Raw genomic sequence first — 16,358 nt, 5'->3', positions numbered from 1 at the left:
TTGTCATCTTGTCGCTCAAACCTGCAATCAAGCGCAACTTGTAAGCCTTTTGGGACTATTTTGTGGTGATTTGTGACAAAAGCAATAGCACGTAAGGGGTATAATTATGGTAAAATCCTAGCTTATCACTCCACCCAGACAATAACACAATAGCCACTTGTATCACTCCATACAGTCATCAACAATGAGATGTCACCCTTATGCCCCGCATGACAACAACAACGGTTAAATTCCACCCTTATGCCCCCCATAACAACAACAACGGTAAAATGCCACCCTTATACTCCACATAACAATGGTGAAATACCACCCTTATACTCCGCATAACAACAACCAAACCACACAACAATTCACATGTGCTATCATTACAACAACACAACATAACAACTCTTATCACAATTGTCTGCAGGACACAACCTTTCCAAAGATTCAACGATATCAATATTTTCACAATAAATAGCTCATGACTCAACACAATGTATATAGAATATTAATAACAACAAAATGAATGGAACGGTAAATCAACAAGGAACAACACCCCTTTTTAGACACAACTTCGATTAGAATAGATTAATAACTCTCGATAACTTCAATTCCAATTAATTGTTTAAGGATGACCTCGATAGTGATAGTACTTCCTTGGAATAGCAAACTTCGGACTCTAATGTATGAATTAGGCTGACAATAAGAGAGATGGCACGAACTAGTACTACGTCTAAATGCATGGAAACAAACTGGCAACAAAATATATCAGGTGATGACAATTTCAACTAAGAGTAGCTCCACAATAATAGAAATCACATACTGCCACAAACTGATAACAACTCTAAATAAAATATATAGAAGAAGACTCGACAAGTAAAGAATGTGACATGTAACGACAACTTCAAATAAAGAATGTGATAGTAGACATGACGAATAAAATATATAACATGTGCTAACAATTCCAATTTAAGTATATAAAAGATGCCTAAGAGTCTAAACAGGTCAATTTTTGTATATAAGCTCGAGTACTATCGGCCTATCATTTTGAGAGTATTAGCCCTGATCCCTTATTTGTTGCTCCCTCTATTTCATTTTTAGTTACTTGACTTTATGGGGTGCTGGGTGTCGGGTTCGGGTGAGTTTCGGAGTTAAATGGGACACATAGTCCTTAAAATGAAAGTTTAAGTTGTAGGAGTTGACCGTAGTTTGACTTCTGTGAAGATGATCCAGAATAGAGTTTTGATGGTTCCAATAGCTCCGTATGGGAATTTTAGTCTTAGGAGCGTGTCTGGATGTTGATTTGGAGGCCCGTAGGTCGTTTTGGTGTTAATTGGCGAAAGTTGGGAATTGGTGGAATTTTAGGAAGTTTGATTGGGAGCGAACTTTGATATCTGGGTTGGATTCTAATTCCGAAAGTTTGAGTAGGTCCTTAATGTCAATTATGACCTGTGTGCAAAATTTGAGGTCAATCGGATGTGATTTGATAGGTTTCGACATCGGATGTGGAAGTTAGAAGTTCAAAGATCATTAGGCTTGATTCGATGCGCAATTCGTGTTTTAGCATTATTTGATGTGATTTGAAGGCTCAACTAAGTTCGTATGATGTTTTAGGACTTGTTGGTATAATTGGTTGAGGTCCCCGGGGCCTCAGATGTGATTCAGATCATATTCGGCACATTTCGGAACTTGGGAGATTGCAGATTTTGCTGGTGTGATCGCAAGAGTAGGGCCGTGTTCGCAAAGTGTTCTTGGTGGTAGCGGGGCTTTAGTGCTACGCGTTTGCAAGACTGGTTTGGTGATCGTGTAAGTTGGTGCAGGAGTGAAACTCGAATCCGTGGGTATGACTCGCGTAGAGGAAGTGAAGGCTGGGGATTCACACGCGATTGTTCATAGTGATCGTGTGAGGTCATTCGCGATTGCGTATGAATGAGGGACCAGTGTGCACCGCGTTCGTGTATGTATTTCTGCGTTCACGTAAGAGGAAAAGTGGGTCAGTAACATTTTGTGCTTTGCGAACACGAGGCTAATTCCGCGTTCGCGAAGAAGGAAAACTGGGCATCATAACTTAAAATTTCAAAATCGAGGGTTTGATTTCATTTTCACTTTGGGACTTTAAGAGCTGGATTGAGGCGAGATTTTGAGGGATTTTCAGAGGAAACATTTGGTGAAGGATTCTTGACTTGTTTTTGATTAATTTCCACTAATCCATCTTCGATTTCTTCATTTAATTAAGGATGTGAGGTGGAAAATATGGGAAAAAGTGTAAAAGTTGTTAGACCAAATTCTGGGTTTTGAAAGGCCAAATGAGGCCGGATTTGGATAATTCTTGTATGCTTGGACTCGATATCGAATAGGTGTTCGGTTTTTGTAATTTTGATCAGGTGTCGAGACATGAGCCCGGGTCGACTTTTTGTGGCAATTTTTCCAATTCTTGCTAAGCTCATGATTTCATTGTCTAGATTAGTTTCTTATAGTTATATTTAAAGTATGTATTTATTTTTGGCTAGATTTGAGCCGTTCAGAGTCGCAAAATCGAGGGAAAGGCCTTCTTATTGGTTGATTGAGCGAAGTTTGAGGTAAGTGACTTGTCTAACCTTGTGTAGGGAAAATCCCCCTTAGGATTTGGTACTGTTGTGACAATTTTGTGATATGTGAGGGTCGTGTACGAGAGGTGACGAGTGCATTTATGGTCTAAATGTTAAAATTCCATTTTTATCTAAGTAGTTTTCTTTTATGTCTTAACTGAGTTACTTTAGCATGTATAGTCATCATGTTTAGCCTAATTTCACATGTCTACTTGTCTGATCTCTTATTTGCAACTTGTACTACATTCTTAGTTGAATTACTTGCTTTCTTGATTCCATATTCCTTATTTAACTGTGGGATTCTTTACTTGAAATTGCTATCCTTGAAATATCATTGTTTCAGTTGTTATGTTTTGGTTTCCGTGATTATTGTTGAGATGATTGTTTGGTTGTTGCACGAGGTTTCTACCGTGCGGTTGTTATTGTTTGCACGAGGTTTCTGTCGTGCCGTTGTGATTATTGATACGTATGCGGTGGTATAAGGTCTGGGTGTTGAAACGCATGCTGTGAGATAAGATGGGCTTGAAATGCGTGGCTAGTAAGGGAGCTACTAGAAGTCATGCGGTGTGATAAGGTGGGCTAAAATGCGGTGATACTAGGAAAGATTGTTAGATATTTACTTTTGGGACTATGAGGCGGTACCTCGGGAGTGCCCCTGTTGATTTCCTCTATTTGCTTTATTGGTTGTTGTTGTCTTTCCTTAACATGTTAGATTTTTGCTTTCCTTTCATGTTGTATTTGTTCTTCCTTGTTCCATGTTATTACCTTCCGTAAATTCTCATTATTTCACTTCTCTGTCATTTTATTATATTAATATATCCTCTGCCTTGTTTCTTATTATCTCCAGTAGGACCCTGACCTGAACTCGTCACTACTCTACCGAGGTTAGGCTTGGCACTTACTAGGTACCGTTATGGTGTACTCATACTACGCTTCTGCATATCTTTTTTTGCAGATCCAGGTAATGCCTATCATACCAGGCACCAGTGAGGTAGTCCGTATATGGAGACTTCAAGGTACATCAGCGTCCGTAGACCTCGGAGTCCCCATCTATATTTATTATGTTGTTTCCTTATCCTCATTAGACTCTTATGTATAAGGATATGATGTTCTAAACGTCAATGCCACACAAGAGGGGGGGGGGGGGTGATTTGTGTGGTACCCAATTTTTGCTCTAGAAGAACCTGGTTCTTCTAGATGTACTAACTACTACTGTTTGCGGAATAATAAGTACATAAAATAAAGAACACAGAGATTTTTACGTGGAAAACACCTGGCTCAAAAGGTGAAAAAATCACAACCTACTACTCAGTAGGATTTTCCCAAACTTCCACTAATATCACTGCGCCAAAAACAGCATTTACAAAAACTCTTTGTAAGCCTAAGGGTTGACTCTAATCCCGTTGTAGCACACAGCCTCAACTGTTGCGACAACCTCAAGTTAGCTTATAACTTGAACACTCTAAGTACCTAATACAATTGCTTCTATGAAAGCTGAAAGGTACAATTTTAAACCACCTACTACAGTTGAACTAGAATAAAAGAAAGACACAATGGAACTGATTCTTCTATCTCGTTCAAGTAGCTTCAGGAGTGCACACTCAAATCTCACATAAATTGCTTGCAAAATTGCCTTGCTCTTTTGCTCTCAATTTAGTTTAACTTCTGCGTATGTGCAATACCTGTAAAAGAGAACAATCACTATCTTTTAATAAGTTAGTAATCAGAGTTTGATTGGGACTCAATTGCTGATCTTCTATCGTAGTTGAGTCCTTGAAGATCTCAAACTCCAACACTATCTTTATCCGGATTGTGTTCTCTTCATATAAGGAGACTTTCTCCCCTTATCCAATATGCAACCTTTTTGATCAGATCAGTAGATATTGCTGCTTGATCAATATAACTTATCTCCTTCACGTGTATCTCACATGTATAGGTTGATCATGACTGTGCTTCACACGATGGACCTGGTCCATGACTGAGTTCTTTTGTCATTCTTCAAAACTTCACCCGTTCTTGGGCCAACAAATTCCCCCTTTTTGATGATGACAAACTCTGTGCGTTTTACTGATTCGAAACCTGTAACACTAAACTTAGAAAATTCACTTATCATCAAGGACCAGGTTAATTAGGTTATAAACATCACTTATTTTAGAATATGTAAAGCACAATATATCTCTTCCCCCTTTTGGCATCATCGAAAAGTTGCATACACAATGTGAATCCTAGATTTTAATAAATACTCATGGCCGCTGGGGCAACTGCAAGTGCAAACATGGTGCAATCATCAGTAATCTAACAAACATATTTAAACTATCAAGGTCAGAATAATCATTGAACAAGAGAAAACAGCAGTTGTCATTGATAGATATATGTTGCCACCAACAATCCAAAAAAAGAAAGAAAAACATTCAACCATGAGCAAAAAAATAGAAAAATCCCTAATCTGGGTCACTGGGGGTACTAGACAAGTTCAGGAGACAGGTGCTAGGAGTCCTAAGGCTTGGAGGAACTGGAGGGTTGAGTTTGGAGAAGATTCAGCATGGTCTGAAGAATTCCATCATTCTTCTCCTTTTCTTTGGCAAGCTCAATTCTAAGACCATCCCTCTCAGTTTCCACTTCAACCACACGAGCCTTGAGCCTAGCAATTTCAGCATCCTTAGCTGCACATTCCTGAACCAAAGTCCTAACTTTGCTGTTGATGGGTGTCTTCATAGATGAACCAGGTTCAACTGGGATAGCATGGACTGGATAGTCGCAGGCAAGAAGAGTTTTGATGCCAAAGTGTTCCTTGCTCGAGGCCATTTCCCATTTCTTCAGAGGCACATTTAGCCTGTCCAGAACTGTAGTCAGTATGAAGCCATATGGAGTAGCATGAGCCTTGGAGCCATTTATGACCCTGTCTAGCAATTTGACAATGAGGGCAGGCCAGTTGATTTGCTTTCCTCTCTCCAGGCACTACATAAGAACCAGGTCCATGAAGTTAGCAGTGTGCCTTCTCTCCTGTCAGGGCAATAAGCACTTGTTGACAAACTCAAACACAACCTTGTGCTCAGGCCTCATCTCATTTTTCTGCACAGCCCTGGCTTCATTCACTTCCTCTGAATCACAGAACCTCTTGGTGATTTCAAGGGCAGTAGGGAGGGAGTCCAGGCATGGCCACCTCTGCCTAGTATAGTCATCAAACCCTTCAGAGGGTATGTCCAGAATCTCTCCCAGTTTCTCTACATCAAACTTCACTGGGACTCCCTTCACCAGGCTATAACAACTCCATCCTTAACAACAGCATTTGCCATAAATTCAATCAGCTCATTTCTAGCTAGCCTACCATCCATCTGAAGGATCATGTCTTTCCATCCTTGAGCAGCTAAATAATCTACCAATCTCATCATCCCTGGTTCCACCAGGTCCTTCAAAAATCTACCTTTCAAAATCTTCCTTCTGCTAAAGATGGCAAACTTGTCCTGTTCCTTCTCAGAATCATTCTCTTCTTCTTCTCCACTCCAGTCATCATCATCTGAAACTTTTGTTTGTTTAGCTTTTACTGCAGATCTTGTCCTCTTGGCTAGTGTGGGTTCAGCATCCACAAGCGCAGAAGAAGACTTCTTGGAGGAAGTCTTGGGCTTTTTAGGCTTGGGTGTAGGAACCTCCACTGTTGTACCCCTTTCTTGATGGACCAATTCTATCTCCTCTTCCTCAACAACCTCTGAGGATTCTGCAATCTTTCCCTTTCCCTTATCCATTTTCTTTTTCTTACTTTCTTCTAAGGCTTTTTGTAGATCAGTTTCACTCTGTTTTACCCTGCTTCTTGTGGGTCTACCCCTAGGCACTGAAGAGATAGTAGGTGTAGGAGATGAAGCTTTTCTTTTCTTAGAAGGCTTGGGAACATTTGGGGCTTTTGGTGTGGGAGCTCTGCGTTTCTTTGGGTCATAGCTTGCCCCAACCTTCTTCACTAGGTCAGCTAGGGTCTCTTCAGTAGATGAAACAGGTTCATCTCTATGTGTGCTCAGATGAACCAACCCCTCAGCAGCTTCCCCAGAACCACTTCCCCCTGACTTTATGCCACTCTCTTCTAACCACTCTTGTGCAACTCCACATATAGCAAGAACTGCTCCCTTCCCATTTCCCCTCTCTTCCCCACATGCACCCTCTCTCTCGTTTTCTTTTTCAAGATTCTTTTTTACCTCCACTCCTACGTATCTCAGGCACTTCAACATCCCTAATGGGTCCAACCAGAACAAACCTAGTCTCTGAGTTTTCATTCACAGATGAACTTACCTCAGCAGGGGATTCTTGAGTCTTCTCAGAGTTAGAAGACCCATGTCCTTCCCCCTCAGTTGCTAATTGATATGATTCTGAATCAGAGCTGGAGTCTGAATTTGGAGTTTTGCTTTGCTTCATTTGGCTTGCTTTCAACCTTTCGTTTAAAACCTTCCTCAAAGCCGCAGATGCTACAGTATTTCGAGCAAGCATTTTCTGCCTTCGTAGTCTAGGTTTTGGAGATACACTGGGTGGAGTAGATGAGGATGAATTTGAGGGAGTTGGTGGTGGAGGAGATCCAGGATGGTCTTGTGGATTAGACATGATTGTTGGTTTCTTGAGAGAATTTGGGAGTTTTGGAGAAGAGGGCAATTGGAAGTGTAGAAGAGTTTTTGATGGTTTTGGAATTATGATAAAGACTGGAGAGATGGTGTGTATTTAAAGAGAATTAGACATTTAATCACGAACGACAACTTTTTGCAGGGGTCAAATAGGAGTCTAATCAAACTGAAATTCCAGAATTAAAGATCAGTGAGTCATATAAACACATGTCACAGGAGTATACTAATTAAAGTATGAAGCTGAGTAAGAATTAATCTAGATATTTACACAAGTTCAGAATTCCTAGCCAAAAAAAATTTCTTTTTTTTTTCATCATCAATTTTTTTTTTCAATTAATTTTTTTTCATTGTGCATTCTGATCTGGACCTATTAGGTGATCTTAATCATCCCTAATTCCAACCTGTTCCTCTCAAAGTTTTCTCTACTCAGTGCTTTAGTGAAGATGTCAGCAATTTGTTTATCAGTAGCACACAATTCTATGGAGATCAATCCTTTCTCATAGTTATCTCTTAAGAAGTGGTGCCTAACATCTATGTGCTTAGTCCTCTTATGATGAACAGGGTTCTTTGTCATACTTATAGCACTAGTGTTGTCACAGAATATAGGAATGCAACCAACTTCAATGCCAAAATCTACCAGTTGTTGTTTGATCCATAGCAATTGAGCACAACAAGAAGCAGCAGCAACATAATCAGCTTTAGCAGTAGATAAGGCCACTAAATTTTTCTTTTTAGTAGCCCATGACACAAGACATGAACCAAGGAAGTGTGCCATACCTGAGGTGCTCTTCCTATCCACTAGGAAACCTGCATAATCAGCATCAACATATCCTATTAGATTGAAATTACTACCTTTGGGGTACCAAAGACACATATCAGTAGTGCCTTTCACATATCTTAGTATTCTCTTGACAACAGTCAAGTGAGACTCTTTTGGATTGGCCTGAAAACGAGCACAAAGCCCTACACTGAAAACAATATCAGGTCTACGTGCAATAAGATACAAGAGTGAACCAATCATACCCCTGTACAACTTTTGATCAACTGATGAACCAGGTTCATCAATGTCTAATTTAGTGGCAGTTGCAATGGGTGTGTCTATTTCTTTTGATTATTCCATTTTAAATTTTTTGATAAGCTCTTTTGCATACTTCTGCTGATGGATCATGGTTCCATTAGGACTTTGTTTGATCTGCAATCCTAAGAAGAAGTTAAGCTCACCCATCATACTCATTTCAAACTCACTCCCCATTAGTTTTGCAAAGTCCTTAGTTTATCAGTGGTGGCCCCAAAGATTATGTCATCAACATATATTTGTAACACAAGGAGATCCTTACCTTTTTCCCTTAAGAATAAGGTACTATTAATTTTACTTCTTTTGTAACCATGTTCAAGTAGAAATTTGGACAGTCATTCATACCATGCTCTTGGGGCCTGCTTGAGTCCATAGAGAGCCTTGTCTAACTTGTACACATGCTCAGGACATTCCTTGCTCTCAAACCCTGGAGGCTGTTTCACAAACACTTCTTCTTTCAGGTAGCCATTTAGGAAGGCACTTTTGACATACATCTGATGGAGAGTGAATTCCATGTGTGCTGCAAAGGCTATGAGGAGTCTTATTTCCTCTAGTCTTGCAATTGGAGCAAAAGTCTCATCATAATCTATACCCTCCTCTTGGCTGTAACCTTGGACCACCAGTCTTGCCTTGTTTCTTGTAACTGTTCCATCTTCATCAAGTTTGTTTCTGAAGACCCATTTTGTGCCAATAACTGATCTGTCCTTGGGTCTTGGAATAAGATGCCAAACTTGACTTCTCTCAAACTGATTTAGTTCATCTTGCATTGCATTCACCCAATCTGCATCCTGCAAAGCCTCAATAACATTTTTAGGTTCAATAAGAGATAAGAAGGCATCAAAAGCACACAGATTCTTTAATTATGATCTAGTTTTGACTCCAGATATTGGATCAGTGATAATGTTCTCAATAGGACGAGAACTTTGATACTTGTGAGTTTTCACAACCAACTGGTTCCTACTAGATGCTTCTCCCATGTTCTGTTGCTGAGGAACAGGGTCATGAACATGTTCTTTTAATGGATTAGTTTCAATTCCTCTTTGATCAGTTCCCCCTGTCAGGTTGCCCTGGATGGAAGAACCTGTTCCATCACCTGTTCCTTCTTTTGGTGCCACTTTAACTTGTGCTGAGACTTCAGTCAAATCCTTTACCAGTCCAATGGCTTCATCTTCATGTTCCTGTCTCTCAGAAAGAATGTTAGTTTCATCAAACACTACATGCACACTTTCTTCTACGCACAAAGTTCTTTTATTGAACACTTTATATGCTTTGCTATGTGAAGAATATCCCAAGGATACTCTCTCATCATTTCTGGGATCAAACTTACCTAGGGAGTCTTTTCCATTATTGTGCACAAAGCACTTGCATCCAAATGTCCTAAGATGGGATATATTTGGTTTTCTCCCTTTAAGTAACTCATAGGGAGTCTTCTCTACAAGATGTCTAGTCATGCATCTATTGATAATGTAACATGCAGTGTTTACAGCCTCTGCCCAGAAGCTGTGGGGCAGTTTACTAGAAAGAAGCATAGTCCTAGCCATGTCTTCAAGAGTCCTGTTCTTTCTTTCAACTACTCCATTTTGTTGAGGAGTCCTAGGGGCAGAGATTTATGATCTATACCATGATCATCACAGAATTCAGCAAATTTAGCATTTTCAAATTCAGTTCCATGATCAGACCTAATGGATGTAAGTTGATTACCTAGTTGTTTTTGAGTTTTTCTAACAAAAGCAGTAAACATGTCAAATGNCTTAAGAATAAGGTACTATCAATTTTACCTCTTTTGTAACCATGTCCAAGTAGAAATTTGGACGGTCGTTCATACCATGATCTTGAGGCCTGCTTGAGTCCATAGAGAGCCTTGTCTAACTTGTACATATGTTCAGGACATTCCTTGCTCTCAAACCCTGGAGGTTGTTTCAGAAACACTTCTTTTTTCAGGTAGCCATTCAGGAAGGCACTTTTGACATCCATCTGATGAAGAGTGAATTCCATGTGTGCTGCAAAAGCTATGAGTAGTCTGATTGCCTCTAGTCTTATAACTGGAGCAAAAGTCTCATCATAATCTATGCCCTCCTTTTGGCTGTAACCTTGGACCACCAGTCTTGCCTTGTTTCTTGTAACTGTTCCATCTTCATCAAGTTTGTTTCTAAAGACCCATTTTGTACCAATAACTGATCTATCCTTGGGTCTTGGAACTAGATGCCAAACTTGACTTGTCTCAAACTGATTGAGTTCATCTTGAATTGCCTTGACCCAATCTGCATCCTGCAAAGCCTCAACAACATTTTTAGGTTCAATAAGAGATAAAGAGGCATCAAAAGCACACAGATTCTTTAATTATGATCTAGTTTTGACTCCAGATATTGGATCAGTGATAATGTTCTCAATAGGGCGAGAACTTTGATACTTGTGAGGTTTCACAACCAACTGGTTTCTACTAGATGCTTTTCCCATGTTCTGTTGCTGAGGAACAGGGTCATGAACAGGTTCTTTTAGGGGATTTATTTCAATTCCTCTTTGATTAGTTCCCCCTGTCAGGTTGCCCTGAATAGAAGAACCTGTTCCATCACCTGTTCCTTCTTTTGGTGCCACTTTGACCTGTGCTGAGGCTTCAGTCAAATCCTTTACCAATCCAATGGCTTCATCTTCATGTTCCTGTCTCTCAGAAAGAATGTTAGTTTCATCAAATACTACATGCACACTTTCTTCTACATACAAAGTTCTTTTATTGAACACTTTATATGCTTTGCTATGTGAAGAATATCCCAAGAATACTCCCTCATCACTTCTGGGATCAAACTTACCTAGGGAGTCTTTTCCATTATTGTGCACAAAACACTTACATCCAAATGCCCTAAGATGGGATATATTTGGTTTTCTCCCTTTAAGTAACTCATAGGGAGTCTTCTCTACAAGAGGTCTAGTTATGCATCTATTGATAATGTAACATGCAGTGTTTACAGCCTCTGCCCAGAAGCTATGGGGCAGCTTACTAGAAAGAAGCATAGTCCTAGCCATGTCTTCAAGAGTCCTATTCTTTCTTTCAACTACTCCATTTTGTTGAGGAGTCCTAGGGGCAGAGAAGTTATGATCTATACCATTTTCATCACAAAATTCAGCAAACTTAGCATTTTCAAATTCAGTTCCATGATTAGACCTAATGGATGCAAGTTGATTTCCTAATTGTTTCTGAGTCTTTCTAACAAAAGCAGTAAACATGTCAAATGCTTCATCTTTAGATGTTAGAAATAGTACCCAGGTAAATCTAGAATAATCATCAATAAGTACCATTACATATTTCTTTCCACCTCTGCTCATGGTTCTCATTGGACCACAGAGATCCATATGGACCAGTTCCAATGACTTGGTTGTGCTTACCATTTTATTGCTTTTGAAGGATGATCTTACCTACTCCCCCTTGCACAGGCCTCACAAACTTTGTCTTCCTTGAACTTGATGTTAGGTAAGCCTATCACCAAGTCCTTAGAGACTAATTTGTTTAGCTGATTCAGACTGGCATGACCAAGTCTTTTGTGCCACAGGAGGGGATCATTATCCAGCACACTCAGGCAGGTTAGTTCATTTTCTGAGAGAGTAGACAAATCTACAATGTAAATATTGTTAACTCTTTTTCCCTGCAAAACAATCTTGTCAGTGGTAAGGTTAATCACAAAGCATTTAGTAGAGGTGAATGCTACAAGGTTACCTCTGTCACACAGTTGTGACACACTGATCAGGCTGTATTTCAAGCCATCTATCAAGTAGACATTCTCAATGGAGTGAGAGTCTGTCTTACCTACCTTTCCAACCCCAATAATCTCACCTTTCTTCCCATTTCCAAAGGAGACATTACCTCCCTTTAAGTCCTCAAGTGAAAGGAACTGGTTCTTGCTTCCAGTCATATGTTTTGAGCAACCACTATCCATGTACCATATTTGGCTACTTCCCTTTACTTGGACCTGCAAAAAGAAATCAGGGGTTAGTCTTAGGAACCTAAACTAGTTTGGGTCCCTTTCTATAGGCAAAGGGATAAATCAGATTCCTTCTAGCCCACCCAGGCAACCTATTTTTTTCTTGAACAAAAGCTTTGTTCTTTTGACTTGCCTTTTCTTTTGCATTGCATTCATTTTTGTAATGGCCAGTCTTGCCACAGTGTGTGCAGATTTTGTTCTCAGGAGTGAGGTACTTGCTTTTAGGATCCCACTTAGGTGCTTGAGTCCCATAGCCAAGTCCTCTTTTGTTGCTACTGTGATGTTCTTGTAGCCAGGAGAGTGCATCAGAAGCCTTGTTCCATTTGCAAGTTCTATCTAGTTCATGTTTTACTTTCACTAGATTTTCTTTTAATACTCTTATTTGCTCATCCTTCCTGTACAGCTCATCCTTCATTTTTCCTAAGTTTTCTTCTAGGGTGAGATGTGTGTGATCAACTTTCTTCTTTCTTGTCCCTAATTTCAGTTTTAAGTTCTCAGACCTAAGTTCTAGGATACTAGTGTCAAGTTCAAGAACCTGGTTCTTCAACTCAGCATTTTTACTTTCACTCTCATTAGCCCTAGACTCTAGATTTTTGCACTTGGCTTTTAGGATCACACATTCCCTAGACAGTTCTTCCTTCTCATTGTTAATTATCTCAGACTCATCAATGAAGTCTAGCAGTAGCTCAGACAACCTTTCTTTAGACAGGAATTTAATCTTGTCTTTGAGATGAAGAATACTTACCTCTTGTTCATCATCTGATTCTCCGATGGCCATAAGTGCTTGTTCATCTCCAGCTTCATCTTCTGAGTCCTCATCTGATGTTTCTCCCCAGGCAGCAACCATAGCCTTTGTTGATCCTTTGTTCCTTTTTGGTTGAACCTGTTCCTTCTTCCTGTTCCTTCATTCAGCCCTAAACTTCTTCCACTCAATTTCCCATTGAGGACAATTCTTGATCATGTGATCAGTCTTACCATATTTGTAGCAACCCTCATTGGTCTGTTTCTCAGGAGCCCTTGGTTTGTTGAAGGTTGTACCTCTTGAAGAACCCTTTCCTCTCATCAGGTACTTTTTGAAATCTCTTGTGATCATAGCCATTTCCTCATCCTCCAAATCTGAACCTTCAGCAATTCTAAGAGCCAGGCTTCTTTCCTTCTTGGGAGCATCCATTTTCATGGTTTGCCTTCTCAGTTCATAGGCAGTAAGGTTTCCAATTAGTTCATCCAGCTTGAGGGTAGCAATATTCTTTGATTCCTGAATAGCAGTGATTTTGCTTTCCCAAGAGACTGGCAGAACCCTTGTTAAAATCTTCTCAACTTTGTCTTCTTCAAAGATAATCCTTCCAAGAGACTTATGTTCATTTGTCAGTGTGGTGAACTTTGTATACATCTCTTGGATGGTTTCTCCTTCCTTCATGGTGAAATTCTCATATTGAGAATACAACAGTGTTCCTCTGGACCTCTTCACTCTAGGTGTTCCTTCATGAGCCACTTGCAAAGTGTCCCAGATTACCTTAGCAGCGGTACAGCTTTGAATTCGACTGTACTCATCTGGACCTAGTCCACGCACAAGCCATTTCTTGGCCTTGGCATTCTTCTCCCATTTCTTCAAATCTTCAGCAGTGCAGTCAGCTCTTGTCTTTGGCACGTCCACTCCTCCTCATTCTTCTTTGTAGTTGCCAAAGGACCATCAGTGACTATGTCCCAGAGTTCATAGTCCTCTCCTATGATATGATCTCTCATCCTGTTCTTCCACCAGGAATAGTACTGACCATTGAAGAGTGGAGGCCTAGCAGTGGATTGCCCTTCCCAGTTCCCAGGTGGTGCACTCATGTTGATCTTTTCCTACGGTGTTAGCCTCTTCAAGGATAACCTGCTCTGATACCAATTGATATTCTAAACGTCAATACCACACAAGAAGGGGGGGGTGATTTGTGTGGCACCCAAATGTCGCTGTAGAAGAACCTGGTTCTTCTAGATTTACTAACTACTACTGTTTGCGGAATAATAAGTACATAAAATAAAGAACACAGAGATTTTTACGTGGAAAACACCTGGCTCAAAAGGTGAAAAACCACGACCTACTACTCAGTAGGATTTTCCCAAACTTCCACTAATATCACTGAGCCAAAACAGCATTTACAAAAACTCTTTGTAAACCTAAGGATTAACTCTAATCCCGTTGTAGCACACAGCCTCAACTGTTGCGACAACTTCAAGTTAGCTTATAGCTTGAACACTCTAAGTACCTAATACAATTGCTTCTATGAAAGCTGAAAGGTACAATTTTAAACCTCCTACTACAATTGAACTAGAATAAAAGAAAGACCAACTGATTCTTCTATCTCGTTCAAGTAGCTTCACGAGCGCACACTCAAATCTCACATAAACTGCTTGCAAAATTGCCTTGCTCTTTTGCTCTCAATTTAGTTTAACTTCTGCGTATGTGCAATACATGTAAAAGAGAACAATCACTATCTTTTAATAGGTTAGTAATCAGAGTTTGATTGGGACTCAATTGCTGATCTTCTATCGTAGTTGAGTCCTTGAAGATCTAAAACTCCAACACTATCTTTATCTGGATTGTGTTCTCTTCATATAAGGAGACTTTCTCCCCTTATCCAATATGCAACCTTTTTGATCAGATCAGGAGATATTGCTGCTTGATCAGTAGAACTTATCTCCTTCACGTGCAACTCAGATGTATAGGTTGATCATGACTGTGCTTCACACGATGGACCTGGTCCATGACTGAGTACTTTTGTCATTCTTCAAAACTTCACCTGTTCTTGGGCCAACAGGATATTTAGTATTTCTCTTTAGAGCTTGTGACTTATATCTATCGGGTTTTGGGAGTTGTTTATACTTAGGTTGCAAATTTTATTTATTACCGTTGTTGACTTTTTGAGTTTTAGCTTAATATTTCAGTTATTTCGCATACTTGTTAGGCTAACCTAGTCATAGAGACTAGGTGCTGTCACGACATCCCACAAAGGTAAATTGGGGTCGTGACAAGTTGGTATCAGAGCACTAGGTTCATAAATGTTATGAGTCACAAGTAGGTTTAGTAGAGTCTCGCGGATCGGTACGAAGACGTCAGTGCTTATCTTCGGGAGGCTATGGAACTGTCAGAAAAAGCCTCACTTCGTTGATTCCTTATCATGCGAAATTTTTGACTTCGAATTCTAAATTTTTTACTTTCTATTCTCTCGCAGACGGTGAGGACATGTACAACTGGATCAAATGACAAGACACTCGCGCCCCCTACTAGAGCCACGAGAGGCCGGAGCCGGGGTAGAAGCCGAGGACGTCCACGTGGTGCAGCAAGAGCACTCGCACGAGCTGCTACAGGTGATCCACTAGCAGCTATAGTTGGATGGTAGGCACTTGAGACGCCTGTTACTGCACCAGCCCTCCAAGAAACTCTTGCCCAGTTTCTGAGCTTGTTTAGCACTTTGGCTCAGGCAGGGTTGATACCACTTGCTCCTGCCACATCTCAGGCCGGGGGAGGAGCATAGACTCCCGCCGCCTGTACCCTAGAGAATCGGGTCCTGGTCGACCAGGTTCCAGAGGTTATACTAGTGCAGCCAGTAGCCCAAGTTCGGCCCGAGGCTAGGGCAGCAATTTCAAAGTAGGAGCAGCTCACGCTCGAGAGGTACAAGAAGTACCGCCCTCCTACTTTCAGTGTCTTGGCGTTAGAGGATGCCTAGGGTTTTCTTTCGAGTGCCACCGTATCCTACGTACTATGGGTGTTGTGGAGTCTAGTAGGGTTTCTTTCACTATGTTCCAGCTTAGAGGAACGGCTTATCAATTGTGGCGAACATATGAGTTGGGTAATCCGGCCGAGGCACCTTCACTCACTTGGACTCAGTTCTCGGATATGTGCTTGAGGGAGTATGTTTCCCAAAGTCTCAAAGATCCATGGCACACAGAGTTTGAGCAGTTGCATCGGGGTTCTATAACCATGTCAGAGTATGCGTCCGGTTTAGTGATTTGGCTAGACATGCACTAACCTTGGTTGCTACTATTAGAGGTGGAGGTCGAGCAGGCAAAGGTCGCCCTAGAGGGGGAGGCCAGGCTAGATACTATGCCCTTCCTGCTAGGACAGAGGCAGTTACATCTGACTCTGTCATCACTA

Source organism: Nicotiana attenuata, chromosome 3 (genome assembly GCF_001879085.1).
Source record: "Nicotiana attenuata strain UT chromosome 3, NIATTr2, whole genome shotgun sequence".
In the NCBI taxonomy this organism is placed as follows: domain Eukaryota; kingdom Viridiplantae; phylum Streptophyta; class Magnoliopsida; order Solanales; family Solanaceae; genus Nicotiana; species Nicotiana attenuata.
This window is presented reverse-complemented; position numbering follows the sequence as displayed.